We start from the raw sequence: 23,715 nt of genomic DNA on the forward strand, positions 1-23,715 counted from the left end.
CATAGCTGAAGATGTCTGACTAAATTCATCATGCGAAGTTTCCATACCAAGCCAAAGAATTCAAACTTCTGCTGCCATAGAAACAACTGAAATCAGAGTCAATTCAATGTTCAAGTCGATCAATGAATTACATTTCAAATCAAAGTTTCAGGTATGAATTATCTACATTGAGCTATCCGCTTGACCCTATGCTGGCAACAACAATTTGCATGTGAAAACTTTACTTTTGTGTGTTACTGATTTAGGACAAGGTCGCACCATTTTTGAGGTTACAGTCCTGCATTTTAAAACCTGTGCTAAACAAGAGATTTGGACAGCCAAACAGCAAAACCAAAAGAAAAAGCATTTAGTATTGAGCTCTTGTAAGCACGCTTGTGCCATAGAAAACCATTCTTCTGTCTGATTTGTTGCCTGTGGCAATTAAGAGTTGAATTCCTCTACCCTTGCCAAAAAAATTTAATCTGGGGAAACTGTTAAACTTTGGCGGAAAGTGTTGGCACCAGGCCTAAGAGTTGCTTTAAGGACTTGCAGGAAGAAAAAAAAAAAAAAAAAAAAAAAAACCACAGTTCTAGATACAGGTAAATTGATCTATGGATTCAATAAAGAGCCTGCATGCATAGTTGGTTGATCTATGGATTCAATAAAGAGCCTGCATGCAAAGGTGGTTGATCAATGGGCTATCTCCATGCACAATGCAGCAACATAAGAACCAGCAAATAAGAAAATCTAAGAAACTGACGTTAAAAAGGAGAAGAAAAGAGATCATTTGGACTATGGCAGTAAAAGAGAAATGATTAACACTTAATGTGCTGAAAATGATTTGAAGTCCCTGTAGCTCACTTCACAAAAATAGCACCGCATAACCCATAAAAGCCACTAAGAAACAGAAAAAGAAAGCAATTATAAACTTAAGATGGTTTAGAAAATTTATTGCCCAAAAGTTATTTGAGAAAAAACTTGAAATATACAGTACGATTCAAGTTCTTTTACAGTACAGTTCATTCTTGATCGGTATACCTATAGAAGCACAAACAACCAAGGTCAAACATTCATTTGGGTGCTGACTCATTGTCTTCAACTACTCTATCATTGGCAATCAAACAAGTTTTTTTTTTTTTTTTTTGGGGGGGGGGGGGGGGTGAGTGGGTGTGGGGCTGCGGTTGGGGGGTGGGTGGGAATGGGATGTAGCTAAAACTATTGAAAACAACAAAATTACTTGATCATCAAGCAGCAGCCGAGTTTGTTTCTCTCTTGGCTTCACCTGTACTTGCTTTCTCCTTTTTCTTTCTTGAATATGTCACCATGGGCTTTGTCCATTTTTGTCGCCAACCGCATAGGACTTCTCCTTCTCTTTGCTTTCACGACGTCCTTTCTGAGTCTGAAGGATCTGCAGCTTTTCTCTGAGCCTCTATTTGAGCATCTGTCATGACTCTAAGAAGTTCCAAGGGCAGGGCTGCAGGATCCAGCTCCTAGCAATCACTGGGAGCATTTGAAGCTTTTTGGCCTGTGGCTTCCTCAAGACCAGTGGAGATTTCATGGAGCAACTGTGACACCTTCCTTCGCAGTGTAATTCATTCTTCCCCATATCATAGTTTTGAAATCATAGAGGTTTTATCTCATTCCATTTAGGAGACCAATGCCTGTTTGGAGCCCAAACAGGCATTGGTTCTTGGGAAAATGGAATGAGCTAAATCCGGATGATGTGATACAAAACTATGATATGGTGGAAGTGCTTGGAGATTACACTGCGAAGGAAGGTGTCACAGTTGCTCCATTAGTCAAAGTGGCAGCCTTCACATCAGTGTTCCGTTAGCATTTCATATTTCCCCACAGAACCAACCCAATTCATTGGGCCGAGTTCAGAGTTGTTTTTTGAGTTCAACCAGCTGAATTCCACTTTAAATGGCTTTTTGGATAGCGCACTCTGTATGAGAGCATAATAGCGCGGCATGCCATCATGATCATCATAAGCAGCCCAGACTTGATTACCCTCAAAAGATCTTTCCATTCTATCCTTGTCAAAATTATGGAAGTCAGGATCAGGAACGGTTATTGACTTAATTTCTGGTTCTAAATCAACAGGTGCAATAAACACAGGAGACTTTTTCTGGTCGCATAATATTTTGGAATCCACCACTGCATCATTAGCAGTTTATCCCTTATCAGATCATTTGTAACTTCAGGAGCAGTTTGCTTCTTCTTTTCCACATCCTTTTTCTCCTTACACGAAGTCCCAGAAGCAGCAGCTGCGCTCCATCCTTTAAGCTTCTTGCTAATCACCATCTTAGCCTTTCTCGCCAGCATATTGTGAATTTCTGAATTGGACAACTCCATTGAACTCCTAGGCTTGTTACTTCCACAACGGCAACCCTCTCTGCTCTCAAAACACCGGTCTCATTTCCTGGGCTGCTGGATCCACCTTTTGCAGCCAATTCATTTACCATTCCTTTGCTTTAAGACTTTGACTTCAATTCAGCTATGCGTCTCTCATTTCTTCAGAAAAGCCTCCTGGTTCAGTGCACTCGTAGCAACTTCCGCATGAGCTCTCTTCAAATTCCCACCAGCTGGCTGGCTGGGGTGTGCTGCACTTCGAAGCTCCATACATCTATTATTTAAAACTTCATATGTTTTGGGCTGGTAATTTGGATTTTTTCAGCCTTTCGCTTCTCATATACAGGGTCTACTCTTAAGTGTACCGGTAGACTTGATCCACTCATAAACAGCGCTCTGAAAACCTGACGCTCTGAAAACCTGACATTCTGCATCTTAAGACAACTGAGACCTGCAGTTCAAGTAGTCATTAGAGAGGAGGTCCTACATCACAGTTTGCCAACCAAGGACAACCATGAAAGCATACCTTGGGTGCAAGTGAACCTCCAACATCTTCAACACGACGCCTGAGCATGAAAGGCTCAAGAATTTGGTGAAGTCGATGGATAATAACGACCTTCTTCTCAGTCTCAAGTCAGTCATCTTCAGCATTGTGTGTTGAACCTTCTTTCTGAAAGGGATTAAAGAGCCGATCATGAAATGCTTTGCGATTATCAAATACTTCTGGAAGTAGTAGATTTAGAAGTGACCAGAATTCCTTCAGATCATTCTGCATCAAACACATTTAAACAAATTCTCTTATGTTAATCCATAGGCTACGGAAGTTAAGACAAGATGGGATAAGAAAGAAAGAGTTCACGTGGTCAAAAGGAAAATAAGCACCCAGTTGTAACCGCTAACCAATGAACCATGTTTAAGATCATATGGCAAAAAAACTCCAGCCAAGGACAAAACTGCGAAGATTCATTTTTTATTGTCTATGTAACTCTGCATAGGCACTACTAAAACAGGACACTTAAAACCTCATGCAGGGGTCTTTCCTTTAGCTGTACTAAGGTCTCGATGATGAATTGTGATTGTTAGCAATAATATATTGCTGGACCACAATTTTCCTTCCAAAGAGATTCACAAAGCTATCAAGACTAGAAGCACAGTTACAACCAATTAAATTCCAATGGAGCGGCATGCGACTGAATTCAAAAGATATACCATTATATATGTGCAAGTTTTAAGACAATTGAGCAACTGGGCTCAGGCTTGAATAGTTTTGTTAGCATCCTAAACTAGCATAGCCTAGTTAGAAGTAGGACATAGGCAATAAACTTATGGCAGTAATGCAGATCCAAACATAAGCCGAAGAACATAGATCTGAACATAAGCAATGATAGACGCAATGCACCCGCAACAGTGTTTCCATGAGAAGTAAGCGCCTTTGGCATTGATATCTGTCAAGATCACGATCAAGAACTGATTCCCTGTCCTTCATACGTTGCGCTTCATCAATTATTATATGCTCCATCAATTATTATATACTTGCAATGGACTTTTGAAAGTTTAGCATGATCATACATGATGAACTCGTATGTAGTGACGAGAACATTATATTTCATTGCACAACTTCCTACAAGAAGTAGAAGAATATGGAACATTCAATAGCAAGTTCAATAACTTAAGCCTCAGTAAATTTCATCAGCATGAATGCATCTTACCTGCGAAAATAACTTCGATCTTTGATCCTTCCCACCAACATAGAAAATGCACGACGCAGATGGAATCCAATTGAGAAACTCATTCTGGAAATATAGAATAAGTACCAAGGGAAACCAGACAGACACACCATCAACAGCAATTGATTACCAACCTTCTAATTAACTAGAACTGCATTTGGCACAATTACAAGATGCGGTCCATAGTTTCGTTTGAATTCCATCCAGTGAGCAATTAATGCCATAACCTGTTGAGACAAAGAGAATGAAATAAGAAGCATATCACTAAACCACAAGTTACTCATCATCTGGTAAGAAATGTAGTACCCTGAAGTTGGTGTAATAATATGTATTCCCTCTGTTTCAATTTTAGCATGTTGTTCGATAATGTTTAACTTTTCTTTCACGCGTTTGACCCGCTTATAGTTATAAGGATCCAACCCACAGGGTAAAGCAGGACACTAAGTTGGATGAAAGGGTAAATATATTCACCTGCAAAGTCTTTCCCAGACCCATCTCATCAGCCAATATACCATTTAGCTTATTATTATCATTATACAAAGAAAGCATCCACTGCAACCCTGAAATCTCCGCTGGTCCAACCCAGTTCATTGGGCCAAGTTCAGAGTTGTTTTTGGAGTTCAACCAGCTGAATTGCACTTTAAATGGCTTTTTAGAGATCACGTTGTGAATCGTAGCATAATAGTGCGGCATGCCATTACCATCATCATAAGCAGCCCAGACTTGATTATCATCAAAAGATTTTGCCGTTCTATCCTTGTCAAAATCATGGAAGTAAGGATCAAGAACAGTCATTTACTTAATTATGGAGAAGAACTGTCTTCTTCAAACCCTAGAATACAAACATTACAAAAATACCAATCAGGAAAACCATAAATTAAGCGGGAAATAATACCATAAAAGAAAAAAGGGTACTAGTAATGCAAAGTAATAACGACTTGCAAAAGAAAGGCAAGCCGGATTAAGCGTGGAACTATCAGTTTGATTACATTTTTATAGATAACAGGAATTAATGCACTATCTGGTTACCACGAACATCAGAAAGCACAAAGGTATTGATATAGCAGAGGAAAACTTACAATAATGTCAATCAGTATACCGTTCGATCTATTGAATTAGCTTTATTAGACCTTTCTAAATCTATAACCATGATGCCATTCCATTTATTGAAATAATTGCTTATAACCTTCTAAATCTAACCATGTTTATTGAGAATCTCCATTTTCTTATTTCCGCAAAAATCAAATATATTTCATCAATTTGCCAAAATGTAAAGGACTCCGGATAAACGGAAGTAAGAACCGACAGAAATGAGACGAGCATTCTTAGCTTGTCTACGAATTTCATAAGTTTCGTATTGAGAAACTTCTCAACAATCTTTCCATTTGACAGAAAATAAAAATTGAACTTCACACCAGATCATGAAATGTTTAAGAAGCCAAAAACAAAACCAAACTGACGGAGAAGGTGAAAAATAACATTCTCGGTACAATAGGACATAGTAACGACAAGATCAGGACACTCGTTCCAGCCACAAAATATAAGCATCTTCCGTTGAACTTTCTCTCCTATGATGTGACGAAATCTACAGGAAACTGGTCAAACAATCATGTGAAACCGACAAACTGAATTACCGACCTTTTGAAAACCTAAATTACAACGGCGCAAAAAGCAATTTACAACATCATTCAAGTTTCTCTCAGAACATAAATAGTAACTGAATATGCTATGAAACCGCAGATACATCTCTTCATGCTCATTTCATGCTCGAAGTACCATTTGTACAAATAAAGTTGATTATACAGATTTCTCCTGAGATCTATTTTCACGAACAAGAAAAGCATCAAGCCAAACGAATTAGGATTGGCTACATTCATTCTCCGTATTAATTATTTTGTCCAAAAATAAAGTAAAATTCGACAGCTGGAATAGACATCCTAATTCATCATTCTTAAACCATTCTAAACTGACAAATAATAGATACCAATTTATGACTCTGAAAAATCTACTTCCTTTTACAGAAATTGCAGAATTTCAGATCAGACACTTCAAAAATGGCACTTTTTCTTTTTTTGTAAAAACTTTCACCCCTAAATCTAGAACAGAATCTCACAATCAAAGCTTCAAAAACAAAAGCATTCATCACTCAAATAGACTTTAAAAAAGTATTAATTAGAAGTATCTATAAAAGACTCTAAAGCGTTGAATTAACATAACAGGACATGATTAATGAATTACTTGATTTAAAAAAAGGACATGAATTCAGCAAGATAACTAAATCCCTTGAATTCCAAAGTAATCGATAATCAAGACAGATTAAAAAGGGAAAAGGAAGGGTTATATATATATATATATGAACACAGATATACATATAAACACACAAAAAATACATGCACATACATATGTATAACATGTATATACATAAGCCAACGCAGAAATCATCTTCTTCGCAAAAGCAAATGCAGAAAACAGTTACAGGAATCCGAGTGCACGAAAAAAATGCAGTAGCATTTGATTAAAACTAGTATACCTACAAAAGGAAGCAATGGTGAATCACATAGAATGAGTCACTGTTAAATTTCCACCAAAAAAAAATTCTTTCCCCGGTTTCTAGCTATACAGACAAACCCTACAGGAATCTGCAATTTTGGCTGGCAAAACCATTTTTTGAAAAAAATAGGAAAAAAGTTTTGTTCTCCTTGAATTTAAAGTAATATTTTCAGGTTTGGCCTGGGCCTCTTTTTTTTTATCTTTTATAGTTCGGGGAGGGGGGTTAGTAGAAGTTAAACCCTTGCCATGATTAAGCTTTAACCATAGTTAAATAATCCAATTTTCTGTGATTTGGAGAGAGAAAAATATCTTTGGGATATATGCATTAACTGTAATTTTACTTGCTAAATTTTTTTCCTTATATATTCTTTTGTCTTTGAAATCACATCCTGGGGCAAGTTCTGACTATAATTATATTTCCTTCAATAGATAGGAATTCAGATAGATTTCATCCTAAACACCTAAAATCTATTTCAGATTTAGTAAAGAGATAAGGCATAGAAACACGCCTAAACTATGGCAAAATTGTCAACTACACACCTAAACTATGCGAGGGTTCCAGCAACCCCTTGAACTTATTTTCTTTCGTATTAGTTACCCTCTTCACTAATTACCCACTAAAGAAAATAAGTTAAAATGCAGCATGTGCAAACACGCACTTATTCTAGACCTAAAAAAAGGAGTCATACTGTGTTTTTTCATTTGATTCTTTCAAATCCAAACGATCGGATCCTCATCCTCTCTCAAACCCTTTGTCCTCCTTTCACTGTTACAATCTCCATTTCTTTTAATTTATTTTTCTGAAACACTTCATTGAAATGTCGCTCTTCATTACCCTTTTGAGAGAGGACAAGGGTCCAATCATTTGGATTTGAAAGAATCAAATTAAAAAAGACATCGAAATCCCTTTTTTAGTTTTGAATAAGCACGTGTTTGCTTATGCTGCGTTTTAGCTTATTTGTTATGCTGCGTTTTAACTTATTTTCTTTACTAGGCAATTAGTGAAGGGGTAAATAATAGGAAAAAATAAATATAAGTTCAAGGGAGGTCATAGGATATGTAGTTGGCAATTCGCTATTTAGGTGTATTTCTGTGCCTGATCCCTTTAGTAAACTTAGTAACTTTCTTATTAAAGGAAAGTAAGTAAATATGGAAAAACATCTATGTTGAAGATATTTATTTTGGTTTTTTGGTGAAGGTGCAAATACTAATATTCAGATCACCATCTACTAACTTCCTTTCCTTTTTAGAATATCAAATTAAAAATACTACTATTTATGCAATTTTTCTTTTTCCTCCTTTTTCAAGAATGCGTTCATGGTGATTAGGAGAATAAAATTTAACCATGTTTCTACCAAGTAATGGTTAGACCGACTTTGTAGTATGGGCGGAGTGCTGGCCAGCATGAACTCGCATATCCAGAAGATGAGAATTGCCGAAATGAGGATGCTAAGATGGATGTGTGGGCTTACCAGGGGAGATATGATCTGAAATGAAGATATTCGGGACAAGGTGGGAGTGGCCTCCGTGGCGGACAAAATGCGGGACGCGAGGCTAAGATGGTCTGGACATGTCAAGAGAGATGCACAGACGCTCTGGTGAGAAGCTATAAGAGGCTGGCGATGGAGGGTCTGAAGAGAGTTGAAGGTAGGCCGAAGAAGTATTGGGGAGAGGTGATCAGTCAAGACTCAGGACATGAGAAGTCTTCAGCTTACCGAGTACATTACCCTAGATAGGAGGGTGTGCTGGGTGAAGATTAGAGTATAAGGCTAGTAGTAAGTAGATACGCGTCTTGCTTTTCCTTAACGATGGTATTATTTGCGTCTTTTATTATTTTCGCATTTCTTATTCTTAGTTTTCTACTACTACTTGTTGTCTCTTCTACTTCGGTTTCCTTACTATCTTGTTGTTGTTACTGTGTATGTTTCCATAAATGTTGTGTTTATGCTTTATTTGACTCAAGGTTCTATTGGAAATAGCCTTTTTACGTGTACAAGGTAGGGGTAAGGTCTGTGTACACACTACCCTCCCCAGACCCCGCCATTGTGGGATTACACTGGATATGTTGTTGTCAGAGAATAAAATTTAATAAATTAGTTTTTGGGTTATATACAGTAACTGTAATTTTCCTTGCTAAATTTTTTCCTTATATTTTCTTCTTTCTTTTAGATCACATCGCCAGAAAAGTTTTCAACTTTTGACTATAATTATACTTCCTTGAATAGATAGGATTCATATTAGATTTCACCTTAATATGATAATATCTAGAATCTATTTCAGATTTAGTAAATTTAGTAGCCTTTACTTTTTTGTATGTTTTTGTTGACCGATATATTCATCTGGAGCTGACCCTTTTGAGCCAACCGCAGCCTTGTAAACTCGGGGATGATGGGCTCACCCTTCTACCCTTCTCCACTTAAATACCAGAGTTATTCACTTGGCACGAGGGTTGAACCTGTGACCTAAGACACAAGTCCCTCATCCTTTGCCAATTGAACTTACCCCTAGGGGCATAAACTTAGTATCTTTCTTTTTAGAAGAAAGCAAGTAAATATGGGGGGAAAAAAAAAATAGCCTTGCAGATAATTCTCTTTGTTTTTTGGTGAAGGTGCAAATACAAATATTCAGATCACCATCTACTAACTCCCTTTTCTTTTGGAATATCAAACTGAAAATACTATTTATGAAGTTTTTCTTTTTCCTCCTTTTTCCAGAATGAAGTCCTTAGTTTTCATTTACCTTAACTTTTCCAGCTGTCTTAGTGACAATGAAGTTAGTACTGAGTTGAAGATTAAGAATCTGGTGTAAAGTTTTAATGACCGATATGTGATTTAGCCATGTTTTGCTACTGCTGTGAAAAGAGAGTTGTATTACTCGATGCTTTTGCACCAAAGATTTAAGGTCTTAGACTACAAATCTGCAGCAAAAATGAGCTCTGATTTAGTGTCTTCTGATTAACCAAAGCTGGAAGGAACATTGTATCTGAGTGAAAACCAGTGTTCTCTGTAATAATTTGCATAGTAATTTATGCTTAGAGAACTTCTTCACTCAGATACTGTCCAAAAACAGAACTCTAACTATCAGTTACAACTTTTTTTCTTTATCTGATTCTTTCCAGCCTGTGTGATCACATACAGACAAACTATTGTGTCTTTTCGCAAAACCTCCTAAAATGCTGAAAGTTAAAGCTATTATCTCTTTACATTCACTGACAAATGACTGAAGCAGACAAGACTTGTAAGGAAGAGAAGGAACAAATGCATTCTCCATTTCTTCAAACAGCTTGCAGTAGGGCGTGTTGTTTTCTATATTCTTTAAAGTGCTCTAAATAGAGAACCATGTTCTAGGCATATTTATTAAGTACAGCAATAGCTGCTCTATTGTCCATTTAAGAGAAGAAAACCCATTTGACAGGGTTTCTGCTGGATGAAGATGGAAGTTTCCACTAGTTGCTAAACCAGTGTAATGCAAAAAGTGAACTTTCTGCAACTAATATGCAAAGCATTCAAATAGAAAGTAGTTATGTGAGATATGGAAACAATGTGCTGCTATTAATTATTAAGAGGGAACGCTATGTTCCTTTACAATCGTGATAAGTAGTGGGACATAATCCCTCCTTTTTCCATTTTCTTCCCCTTCCTCTTCAGTCAAATAGATTTACCCTAAAGAAAAGGGGATCAAGAGAGGGAAAAAATAAAGGAGGATTTCGAGAGTTTAATCTACTCCTCTATGAAATCAAATTGACTAATATTCAATTACTTCGGGAAGAGATTGAAGTAACCTAATTCAATTACTAGGCTACACTCTTCGGTGCCCACTAGGTTTACTAGTCATCCCACTGACGATAACTCTTGGTGGATCCACCATCCAAGTATAGCACGCGGACAATAGTCAAAACACTATAGCGCAGAAAGAGAACTAATTAAAGTAACCTACAGAATTTTTATGCAGGTCGAAAGGTCAGTTTATAGTAATACTGAAAACCAGAACTCCATAAGCATTCGGATAAACTACACAGTTTTAGACAGAAAAGACGACGACCAAGGGATTAGTCATTACACTTAAGCCAGTATCCATGGACAGTACCAATAAGGGGCGTTCACATTTGAGAGGACCTGTAGCATTAGTAACTAATAGCATTTTTGTGCCAATAAACATCCGGATCAGCGGCGAACATCATCCTTAACTGCAGCAAAATCAAACAGAAAAATTATTACAAAAAAATAATGATTGAACCATATGAATGAGAAACCAGATTCTTGTATCCTCAAACAGAACCATCGAAACTACAGCAAACAAGTACTAAATAGAATAATTAGCTGCTTAGCCTAGCAAATAGAACATCATCAAGAAACTGCAACCATAAATAGAACTGCGGGTAAGAAAAAAACAATTTAGACACTACATATTTAACGTTAGCAAGCATAGGTCATCTAAGAACTAAGATGCCAACATCAAACCAGACAAATCAAGACATGCCAAACCAAAAATGGGTGAAACAATATGAGTACAACCGGATTAATGCATATGAATAGCTCATTAATTATGAGAGTCTAAACCAAAAAAAAAAAAAAAAAAGAGAGGGAAGGGATAAATAGGGGAAGTGTAGATAGAGGTTGTTACAATGATAAGTTCAGCATCAAAGAAAGAAAGCACAACGTTGGTGGCAAAGTCACCATCAAGTGGCTAGACTATAAACAAGACATATCAGATTTCACCGGTCCAAATGTGATGTTCGCTGAGATATTTGGCAACCTAAACAGCATTCACGTTTATGCTGCTAACACGTGATTTTTGGCATTTGCAACTCAACTTACTTTAACTAAGATAACATTTCTAAGAATGAGGTCGTCCGAGCCAATATTCACCAGGTACCTCCTAAATTAACATTTATACTGTACACTTTAGTTATCTATAGGGATATGTTGAACATAATAAATATTACAAATAATTTAGTTGACAAAATATTGTGTTTATTGGGATCTCATTTATCAACATCAGAGAGTATTTTTTTCATGGCTTTATATACTGCTTTTGACTGCTTGTCCTTGTCTTTGAGGGTCTACCGGTAACAGCCTCTCTACCCCCAAAAAGGTAAGGGTAAGGTCTGCGTACATCCTACCCTCCCTAGAACCCACTTGTGGGACTTCACTGGGCATGTTGTTGTACCAAAAGAGAACATAGTTGTTATAGAGGGGTAATTTTACAAAGAGCGAATTGTTATAAAGATAGTTGTTGTTGGTATAGCTAAAAAGTTGTTATAGAGGGGTGATATACAACATAAAAAATCGGTTCTGAGAAAAACTTGGCTTTTATAGTGAGGTGCACTTGTATAAGGATGTTGTTATAGATAGGTCTGATTGTATATAGAGAAAGTAGTTGACGCGCTAACTATTCACGCAAAAAGCGCCAAATATCTGGTACCATAGCTGTCCTGGTTTCTCTTTCTTGGCATTTACGCAAACAACATAAAAATGACATAAAGGGAGAAAAGAAATGGTTATAGCTAGCCAAATCCTACTATCCTAGCTCTTCGGACTTGCTGTGGATTTACTTTCCTATAAGACATACTCTGAATTAGTAATGAATTTATTCCCACTTTACCTAACGAGATTAAAACCCCAAAATAGCTGCTACTACTATGTGAGATAGTGAAATTTAAACAAAGAACAAAAAATGCAGTTTTTAAAAAACAAATACAATCTCAACTGCTCATCAACAGAGTAAAGTTACGTTACCACCTTTCAGGAAAATGAAAAAGGCAATTCCATATGACAAAATTTGATTTTCTAACCGTAGCTTACCCAAATCTTAAGGGGATGACAAAGTTACCTTTGCTCATCAAGATTACCCTGTCCACTAGCAGCCTGGCACGCCTGCGATGGTGGAGGCTGAACGTACATTGAAGGGTCAACAGCAGGCTGAAGCATTGCCCCTTCCTTGTGAATAACGTCAAAAGGAAGTCAAAAGTATCATCCTGAGCAATCGCCGTCTCGATGTCGCTCTTCTGAAGAATCCGATGCTTGTTTTCCTCGGCGCGAAGCCAAGAACGAATGGTGAGTTCCAGAATGAAGAGCTCACATGCTTTTGCAAGAAATATGGGTGCTTCAGCAGAGATCATATTCATACGCACATCCTCGTCAGATTTCATGACTTTCTTGATACGGGCAAGGGGAAGTTGTTGGTTTTTGAAGTCGTTAACGTTCTCAATTTCTTGTCGCTGGTAGTTCCAAAACATCTCAAGCTGCTCCTCCTGTTTATCAAGGAGAGAGTCGTAAGATTCCTCAGCCGCAGCTGCCGATTGATAAGGGTTGTTTTCCATTGCGTTTTAGACGGGGTGGTGGCGATTTTTCCTATATGAACGAACGAACACAGAGACACACAGAAATGGGACAACACTTGTTGTAGCTGTGCTGTGCTCTATATATACACATCAGAAAACACTAATTACTGATTTTCTAAATCTATAATTTTGGATTTTGAGCAAACCATCAAAATGGTCCTTAACTAAGGGGTTGGATTATTTTAGTCCTTTAATTATATCATGTAATTGAAATACTCCTTAATATATAGAAAAAGTATTCGTTTTAGTCCTTTATATATATATATATATATATATATATATATATATATATATATATATATATATATATATATAGTCGCGATATATAGTTATATAAAAAATAATTTTAATTATTTTAATATTTTAACTTCCATTTTGATGAAATTATTTAATTCAAATCAAATTTGGAGCAGATTTGAATTATAACTTATGTATCTAATTTTAGTTATTTGCTTCTAAATAAATAATCTATACATAGTTAATGAACTTTTAAGACAAATACATAATTTAACATAGTTTTCTCCCTCTTAATCGGGGATTAGGGGTTTGAACATGGATATGAAAAAATCTTTGGAGGAAGCGCTTCGAATAGGGCGCGATGCGGTGCATTTATCTGATTAATTGGTTATGTTAATGCGGATATCGACTTGCCAAAAGTTAAAATCAAAGAACTTGAAAAATGAGGTAGGAGGTTCGATAGGCTTTTGAAAAGTACCTTTAAAAACAAAAACAAAAAAATTGACATAAATAAATAAGATTTCTAAAAGTAATTAATAAAAAGTTTTAAAAAAATTTGAAAATTATTGTAAGTTTTACAAAAGTAGTTCGAATTTTTTAAAAACGATTTAAAAACAAAAAAACAAAAAAATTGACTTAAATAAATAAAATTAGGACATAAAAGTAATTAATGAAAAGTTTTTAAAAATTTGGGAAATTAGACTACAAAAGTCCTCACATTCCCTCTTATATATAATAGTAATATATATATATATATATATATCATGTAATCAAAATAGTACTTAATGTATAGAAATAATAGTTCTTTTATCCTTCTGCGTATATGTATGTAATCAAAATAGTCCTTAATATATGATCATTATAGTCCTAAACCTTAAAAGTAATGTCAAAACAAAAGTACTTTGAAGGAAGTAAAACTATCTTTTCCTTTCGCTATCATTTGTGTCTAAGTCTGCAACAATGGAGTATATACATTTTTTCTTTCCTTATAACATAGTTTTCGTTGTTACGAAGTAGTTTCTCTACCTCTCAAAGTAGGAGTAAGAAATGCGTACACTCTATTCTTTCCAGACTCATTTTATGGGATTGCACTTGCTATGTTATTGTTGTTTTGTAGTTTCTGTACTTGCCAAAAGTTACAATTAATTTACGGTTGCAAAGGAAGAACATACATTGATTATTGGTACAAGAGTTTGCATTAAAGGTAGCAAAGTTGAGCTTTCTTCTCATTATATAGGTTTTGATTTCACTCCGTTTTTTATGTTTTTATGTGGCCCACGTGAGTTGGTGGTTAAACGTATCCCATTTTTTACTTACAAAAATACTTTTAAGGTTGGACTAAAATGATCACTTTTTTTTTATTTTCGATTTACGTGGTATATATGAAGGACTAAAATGATTACTTTTTCTATACATACTATTTTAATTTCATGGTATAGATGATAGTATTAAAATAATCACTTTTTTTTTTAAAGATTCTTTCGATTGCGGGGTATGTATAAAAGTCCTAACCAAAATGCCCCCAAAAAAAACCATTTTGAACCAAAATACCCCAATTAAAAAAAAAATGTTACAAAAATTGTTAATTTGCGGTAAAATGTTTATGAATTATAATTTACGGATACGAATAGGTATAGTTAATTTGTTAATGTTTCTCTCACCTATAGCGCATTATTTTATAATAATTATAGGACTTTTTCTCTCACCTATAGCACGGTAGTAAAATATTGATATATAATTTATTAGTTGTTAAATATTTTTATGACCGGTCCCTCCAAAGCAAAAAAAAAAAATTGGAAAACGAATGGAGGCGATAAGTTGGTCCCCACATTTGTTTGGATCGTTTTTATTAAATTGTCGAAAAGTTTATATTCTCGTGTTATATTCAAGTCAAGGAGCAAGATTCTAAGTTCGAATTTTGGGAAAAAGCGTGTACAACTCGATTAAAATAACAAAAAATCTTCGATTAAGGTTTTCTACTATGAACTTTTGTTACTATTTTGTTATATACATTATATTCTAAGCATGCTTAACATATAATCCTTGCTATTTTCCAAAATAAAAAAAATCAATTTTTTTTTTTTGCTCTTGTTTAAAGTCTATTTTTAAAGATTTTTTTTGTTGTTTAATTCATTATTTGTTAAATGTTTATGAATTGTTAATTTGTTAAATGTTTATGAATTGTTAATTTGTTATATGTTTATGAGTTGTTAATTTGTTAATTATTTATGAATTGTTAATGAATTATTATTTTGTTAATTGATTATTTGTTAAATATTGATTATGAATTTATTAGTTGTTAAATATTTTTTATGAATTGAAAGAAGTTGATTGGTAATGAATTATTATGTTGTTAACACTTTGTTTGGATGATTGTTATGTATTGTTTTGACATTTATCGTATTGTGTTGTATTGTATAGACCAAATCGGCGGTTATATAAAATATGACCTTTCGTCGTTAATTTTTAACAATAAAATTAAAGTAACAATCAAAGCAAATATTTTATTTAAACTAACAACATAATATAATACAATAGGTAACAACCATCCAAACAAGTTGTAAATAATTATGAAATGTTAGTCTATATAATTTTAAAAGAGTGAATATATATGTTAAATAAAAAAAGATTATCTTAAAAAGAATAGTTAAAGTTCTTCTTTTCATAAATACATAAGCTAACGAAAAAAATGTAAAGTTTGTAGGAAAATATGTGGTCGACGAATATTACTGCTGAATTTCGATTCCCAAACTAATTAATTTAACAACTCTTTGCCATCACATTATTCAAAAGTAATTAACTTAAAAATCTTTGCCATCACATATGTTTTACTATCACATATTAAATTTATTGCATATCGCATGTTAATTATTCACAAGATATAATATTACATAATTCACATATTCCCTACAAATTATTAATTAGTTAATATAATTTATCTTTCATTTTCAAGAATAATGACTAATTTAGTTTTGGGACTTTTTCATGGATCCAAATGTTCCCCACATTCGATTGTAACACCTCGTGCATTCGGGCTAGGATTTGACTCATAAGACAAGGGTATCATGAATTTTGAGTAGTGTATAAATGGAGTTTGAAACCCAATAAAGACATGAGAAGAGTCCTTTAGCAAAGGAATAGCAATCTTTAAGCGTGTTTTTTGAGTTTGCGCACGTCTCAATTAAAATGAGTATACGGAAAAACATAAAGAATTTGGGAAAATTTCATTCTTGAAAGTTGTAGATCTTTGAAATACCTTTCGAACGGTATATTGTGGAGGTCAAAGTCGTACAAAAAGTTATGCCCGTTTTACTAAAATAAATTAACATATACGGTAGAATATACGGGATAAAAAAATTATGAGGCCCCAAAAATTATGGGCCGGACCGTAAAATTGGCCATTGCCCAATTCACGGAATGGATGTACGGTAAGACATACGGTTAGAATTTTCTTTGGACGTAAAATAGGGCGTAAAATGGATAATATAATTATAAAACTTCGTTTTAACTTTTTCACTTCATCACAGGAACAAGTTATATTCTCTCCCATCATCAAGAACACCAAGGTAAGCCTACTCTAATCATTCCAAGTCAAAGCGTGAATATATATGTTAAAAAAAAATCATCATTTAAAGGGGTTTTCAAGAAATAGCCATCTAAGGTTCTTCAAGATTTTCATAAATTCATCAAAGTTAAAATCTTTGATTCAAGTTTGGAGCAAAATGTAGAGTTACTATTTGTGGGAAAATCATTGTTTTCGCCTCGAATCCATAAATTATGATTATTTTAAAAATTTTATACCATGCTCATGATAACTAATTCATGATTATATTACATGAATTGTTATAATTCCATCATTGAGTTCTTAATATTCATGATTATTGAGTAATTAATCCATGAAAAAATCTTGTATTCCATCATGTCTTTAAATAAAAATGCTTATTCCATGAATACTATCTACAAGTTTTCATGCAATTGTATTTTATAACTATGTTCATACCATGACTCAAGATTATTAAATACAAGTTATTTATAATACCATGTTTACAGTTATTTCATGAAACCATGTTCCCTACAAATTATTAATTAATTAAGTACAAGTTTTACGAAAATCATGGGCTTCAAGACTATAATGTTCATGTTTTTGGGAGTTTGTACGAGAAGGCTTTTTCGAAACTACGTAGCCATCCGTATGAAAAGGATCGCTCCCCCTAGGGCTCGATGGATCCTCGGGCACGTTACCGCCGTACATGATATGGGGCTCGATGGTCACGGGCGAGGTACCGGACTCCACGTCACCGTGGTGATATCACGGCGTTTATGGAATGCTCTCCCTACTATGTGTTTTTGCAAGTTATATATATGTACGATGTTTCTTATTCGTACCCGGAGTTTCGGTTTCGGTTCTTATCACGATTATCCCATATGTTATTTCTTTTAGTTGCTTTACATACCCACATATTCAATGTGTCCTAGCTGCTCCGTTTCCGATGGTACGGAGGTGACGACGCCGCTCTTTTACGTGAGCACCCCCCGCGCCCGGGTGTTAGACATTGTCATTCTTTAAAGAAGGTTTGCGTGTTGGAGATATGTTTTTCGGTTCACGGCGGTTTCATAGACTAGTCGATTTAGTTATGTTGCGTGTACGTTTAGCCATCTTTTCGCTCAACTTATGTTATTTCGGGATTTAAACAAACATGATTGGACATCTCGTGTTTATAAAAGCTCATCACGTTCATGCTATATTTGGCCATGCATGCCTCATGATGGCATGGTTCGCTCGGTCACGCACGGCACCGAGTGCCGTGTTTCGGAGCCATGGTTCGGGGCGTGACACATACCTTCCGTGCTCACCCGGCTCGATGATCACCGGGGCCACGATTACACCGGGATGTGGAGGTCAGTCGCTTTGGATTGGAAGAAGATGGAAAGCCACTATGGGGACACTCGGTAGGCGGCAGAGCGTGGGCTCTTACGGTGAGCGCCCCACGCCCTCGGTGTTGGAGACGCTCTTCATTGCGTGTGAAGCTAGGCTCGCTCGTCACGGCCGTGGTGCGGTGGAGGGCGAGAGACACGTGCGCATCTTCGGCCCGGATATCGGGGCGCGTTCGGAGTTCGGATGTGGAGGTCTGCACTTGCGGGGCTTAGATGGAGCCAATGCGGTACGAGCCTGTTGTGGACGGCACCCGCGCGGGCCCGATGTTGACGTCGTGACATAGTCGGGTCGACTTAGTGCCTTTCTTGCACTTATTATATTCGGGGGCATCTTATTCCGAACTCATCGAACTCGCTTTTGTCGGTTTACGTTATTTGGTTTTCTTGGAGCATACGGACCGCTTGGGAGACTACGAGTGAGGGTGGTCTTTGTTTTGAGCGTGTATCTTTACGGATACATGCCAGAGGCGTCTTATTGGTCTTGTCGAGAGATGTGTGTGAATTTTTTTCTCTTCTCCAGGTAATATTTCAAGTGTGTGTTCCTTTAATGTAAACAAACCTCTTGAAAGGACGACTAAAAAATCGTATTTTCTAATATCGCTTACAGTTATGGGCGTGGGAGAGGATCTTTGCCTTTCGGCCGTACTGGGCATCATATCGAGATTGACATGCCTTATGCGAGAGGTGGACGGCGGGTTTTGATCGAGATGTGGATACGCACCACGGCATTCTTTCATTCAGGACCGACTTGATCACATGTGACGGACGATGCGGTAAAACTATTTAAATTTACATTAATAATTTAATTAAACATCTTTTCTACTTGGTGATCTTGATTTGTATTTGTATATATATGTTATGCAACTATTTATATGGACGTTGTACTGCTCGGCTATATTAGATGGTTTGCCGCCGCCTGTAGGGCGGGTCGGGGGGGTTTGGAGGTCGCGGTGTCCATTGATACGCACCTGGACATCGTAGAGGGATCACGCCCGGCGTGTCGTACGGTGTGGGACGATATACCCCCTGATGTCCGTCATGAGCTTCGACACTACCAGCGAGACGATCGGGCTGCCGTTAATGATGATTTTTTGGCTTTTATGGATGTCCAACTCCACCGTTGGGAGAACAGGTGGTCGGCCACTTTAGCGGTGGTCGGCCAGTTGACTCCCAGGTGAGCGAAATCGGTTGGTATCCCCAAACCCTCCGGCGGTGTGCGCCCCCGGCCCTTTGCGCCCCCCAGGGATGTGGATCGGGGCCTTGCGGGCGTCGGGCAATTGGAAGGGTTTATGATTTAGATTTTTTAATTTTAATTGTTACTTTTTTAAAAAAAATTTTTTTAAAAATTTAAACCAAATCGGTGGTGGTAAATCCGGTGTTTAGGGTTTTGGGGGTTTGGGCTTTCCCACCTTACCACAGGCTTGGGGGGGGGGTTTTGGGGGGGGGTGTCGAGATATCGGGGTGGAAATCCGGCGAGGGCGAAAAACGAATTGGCGAAATTTTGTTAAGGGTATCGAGCGGGCAAACGAGAGGGAGGACCCGGTGCTCCCGAGAGGAGGAGGCCGTCGCGAGAGGGCCGCCGATGCCGAGGAGGACACCGTGGCTCGTAGAGAACGGCTGGCAGCTGCCTAGAGGACGATGGTGGAGGACGCCCATCCCAGTAGATGAGCGGATGATGGCCGATCCATTCGAAAAGGGCGTTCGCGGTCTAGTCGTCCGTCAGCCGTTCCGGGGTCGGTGGCGCTCGCTGGAGACTCCCCTACGTTCTGGCCGGCGCTCTTGCCGAGATACCGGGTCTTCGTAGCGTAGCGGGCATGCATACATGGAGGAGCGTGATAACGTTGATTGGGCGGCGTTACGCGTTTCATTAGCTGATGAGCGGCTTTTGAGGAATTTAAAGGGAGCTAGGATTCTTGACTTCGATGAGTTTTTGATCCCGGTTAGTATTTAAAATACTTATTTGTTCCTTTAAATTTTTTTTTTTTTAAATATATATATGTTACTCATTATTTAGTAATATTTTATATTTTAGGATTCGCGCCCGTAAACCACGTGAGCCAACCACTCGAGGCATTTTCTCATGGGCACACCGTAGGCTTATTGATGTCTTCGTGTTTGTCCGAGGCCACATGTAAGCTTTTTATTAAAATTAGTTTTATTCAATATAAGGTCAATATTTAATATACATATTTGATTATTTAAAGCACTTATTTAACTATGTATGTTACTTATTATTTCATTTTTTTCATATTTTAGGATTCGGCGCCAGTTGGTCCACAGGAGCTACCCGTTCGGGAGCATTTCACTGTAGGGGGGGCGGTTTCTTCGCATGAGACTACAGGCGCATGTAAGTTTTTACTTAAAACTAATTTTATTCAATATAAGATAAATATTTATTTAATTTTTATAACCTTTACTTGGACTTCGAAGCGCATCTCGTCCGGGGAGATTACCTCGTATTCACCACCACACTCATCCTCGGAGCCTACGGACCCGTCTCGGGAGCCTACTCGGGCGCCGTTGACACGCGAGGTTTGATTAAATAAATAACGTTAATGTATTGATATAAATAAAAATGGTACTAATATTTATATACTTTTCAATTTCATCCTTGAGCGCTGCGGTGGCGACTCCCAGAACGAGGAAGAGGTCGAGTTTCCGGACAAGCTCGGCTGAGGTTCTAGCGTGCCGGCGGAACTAGATCCCGAAGAAGCACGTTCTAGTTAAGGGCGCGCAGTTTGGGGGGGAAGGGGAGATGATGGCGAGCTTGGAGGCGCCGGTTATTAAGAGGAAAAAGGGCGATGGAGATGATGGTGAGGGCGGTGGGGATAGTATGGCCTTAGGCCTAGGGATGAGTCTGGCATACTACATGTGGGACCCGTCCTCGATAGTGTATATACATTAGTGTTGTACAATTTATCGTAAATATTATCTATTTTTTGCATATTTATAAATATTATCTTATTATTGTTTATAGTTTCACATCCTAAATTGATAATAAAAAAAAAAAACGTAGCATTCGAAATAAAGTTAAGCATTAATTTAAAAATAAGACGAAACCACAAAAGATAAATAACTTAAAGCTAATGACTACAAGTCTTTAAACAAAAAAGGACTTTGAGCACTTTTCAACCACTAAAACGACAATCTGCAGTATTGCGTATTCTTGATGTGTTGAGCCTATTTTATTAATTGTACAAATATAACTAGAGTTCTATATAAAATATTGAAGTTCCGGAATCTCAAAGCATGATTAATATACGGCTAAACTACGTAAAAAAGATTAACTACGTAAAAAGGAGTGAAAATGTAATGTTTTGGAAAATGGCGGAGTCTATGACGCGATAAAATAATGCGCTATAGGTGAGAGAAACATTTGTATAGCGCAGTAAAATCTGTATTTATAGCACTAACGACTCAGATCTGGTGAAGTCTTATACTTGTGATATTTCTTTAAAAGCTTTTGTAACATTTTTTTTATTGAGATATTTGGTTAGAAATGGATTTTTTTTAGGCGTTTTGGTTCGATTTTCATGTATAAAGGACTAGATAGTACAATCCTCATGCACGTTAAGGATCACTTTGACCGTTTTCTCTCTGGATTTTGAAGGAGTTAGGATTGATGCTTGAGGTACAATTACTAAGCAAATGAGGGAAAAAGGTAAACGGGATCCATATACTTTATGTAATTTAATTAAATCCTACTAAGAGTGGAGAGTGCTTATGGATAATACAACTAGTCGTATCTACCTGGGGCCCACATAAGGAAGGAGAATGAAGTTCATTGGCTTCTCCAAAAAAATTAAAAAACAATAAAAATAGGCCTTACGTCATGCCACATGAAAAGACTCACGTATGGCACGTGCTGTCACTTAGCTAAAATGAGCCCCACCCTCCTATTCAAGTACCCCTCAAAAAAAATTATCACGAGGTTAACACATCTCTTTGATGATGATATAGGTTAATTCAAGTTAGATATTAGTAATAAAAAAAAAATCAGCTTATGATTGATAATTATAAGAGAGTATAAATGTTTTTTTTTACCATGTTATTTGCAAACATAATCCAATTAGTGAAATTGACAGATCCTCGGAAGAGAATAACATCTTGTTATTTCTTTCAAGTTTTAGTTGCACGCAGTTAGATTTTAAACTAGCTATATATTTGTGTTAAGTTTGTTTAAATAACAATTTCATAAAATAAAAAAATTTGTAGTATTTAAGTAATAGTAATACTTAAAACAATATTCAAACTTTTGTTTCATATTTCTCGTTTTCTTCTCGAAATTTACAATCAAATTTTATATTTTAGCTTTGTTTTATCACTACAAAGAGAACGCGCTGTGTTGTTGTCTTTTTTCATGTACCTTGTTTTCTCCTTGAATTCTTTTGCAACTAAACAAATCGGTAAAAGGCTCTTTGATTTAACTTATATAACCTAACTTTGTTGTCAGGAAAAAATGAATACCACGAACTATATGTTTTTATATGTTGATTCAATTACATGCTATTGTAAAGAAATTAAAAAAGCGACACCACCTTAATTTACTGTTATCTTTTTTATGAACTTTAATTTTTTTGCCAAGTTCTTTCACTTAACAATCAGGTTAACTATTAACCTCCTATATTAAGGTTGTTAAAATTACTTACTGCTAATTAAATGACATAATAATGTTTTAACTTTTACCCTTTTCATATTTCTTCGTGTTCCCTCAAGTTCCCTATGCATGAAATTTTGTTGACTAGCCAAGTTATTTTTTTACTCAAACAATTAGGTTCTTAATCTGTTAATTCCCAATAATCATGTCTCATAATACACAATTAAAAAAAAGATGTAAAAATCTTCATTTTTTATTTTTTTTGATTCTTCTTTTTTTGTTAAGTCGCCACGGGAAACATTCTAGTAATTATTACGAAAATTCTTTTTAAAATAACATGATTATGTAGTAAATTTTTGCGTCCTAATTCGGTTTACTAAGAAAACAATAAAAAAGATATGAAACACCTTCCGTTTTTAGGTTAGCTAATATTTACTATATTAATATGGAAAATAATAAGAAGAAAGTAATTGAATCTTTTTCTGATCCTCGTTAATTTGTTCATATTGTTCTCTTTGCAAGCGGGTTTTGTTAAGTTGTTAACTAGTTAATAGAAATTAAATTATTTTCATATTAACACGTTGATCTATTCTTTTCCATCTGTGATGGTGATAATTTTACACATCATTGCCCCTCTTTAAAGTAAAAAAAAATAGTCATTACTTTTTTATATTTTTTGGATTTCTTCGAATTAGATGATACATTTTTTTTTTTTCATATTTGTGTTACACGGTTCCTTGGGGGAATAATTGGGTCAATTAAAGAAGCAAGTTGATTGTTAATGTACGACTAAATCATTGCTTCAATTAATGGAGTTGCAATAACTATTTGATTTAATATTCAAGTCTTTATAGAAGGATTTAATACTCAAATTTTTATACAAGGAATATTTTAATTTAATGAAATCTCTAAGAATGGAGGGGCCCTTGATTTTGATAACACAAATAGTCATATCTACTTTATTTTTTTACTATTAATAATGACCCTTGGACGAA

General features: G+C 36.1%; 1 pseudogene; it reads right to left on the reverse strand.

The window, feature by feature from the left end:
- Positions 1 to 3,519: 3,519 nt before the first annotated feature.
- On the reverse strand, positions 3,520 to 12,960 carry LOC132056093 (nuclear transcription factor Y subunit C-1-like; annotated as a pseudogene).
- Positions 12,961 to 23,715: the final 10,755 nt, after the last annotated feature.

This window comes from Lycium ferocissimum, chromosome 5 (assembly GCF_029784015.1).
Source record: "Lycium ferocissimum isolate CSIRO_LF1 chromosome 5, AGI_CSIRO_Lferr_CH_V1, whole genome shotgun sequence".
Classification (NCBI taxonomy): Eukaryota; Viridiplantae; Streptophyta; class Magnoliopsida; order Solanales; family Solanaceae; genus Lycium; species Lycium ferocissimum.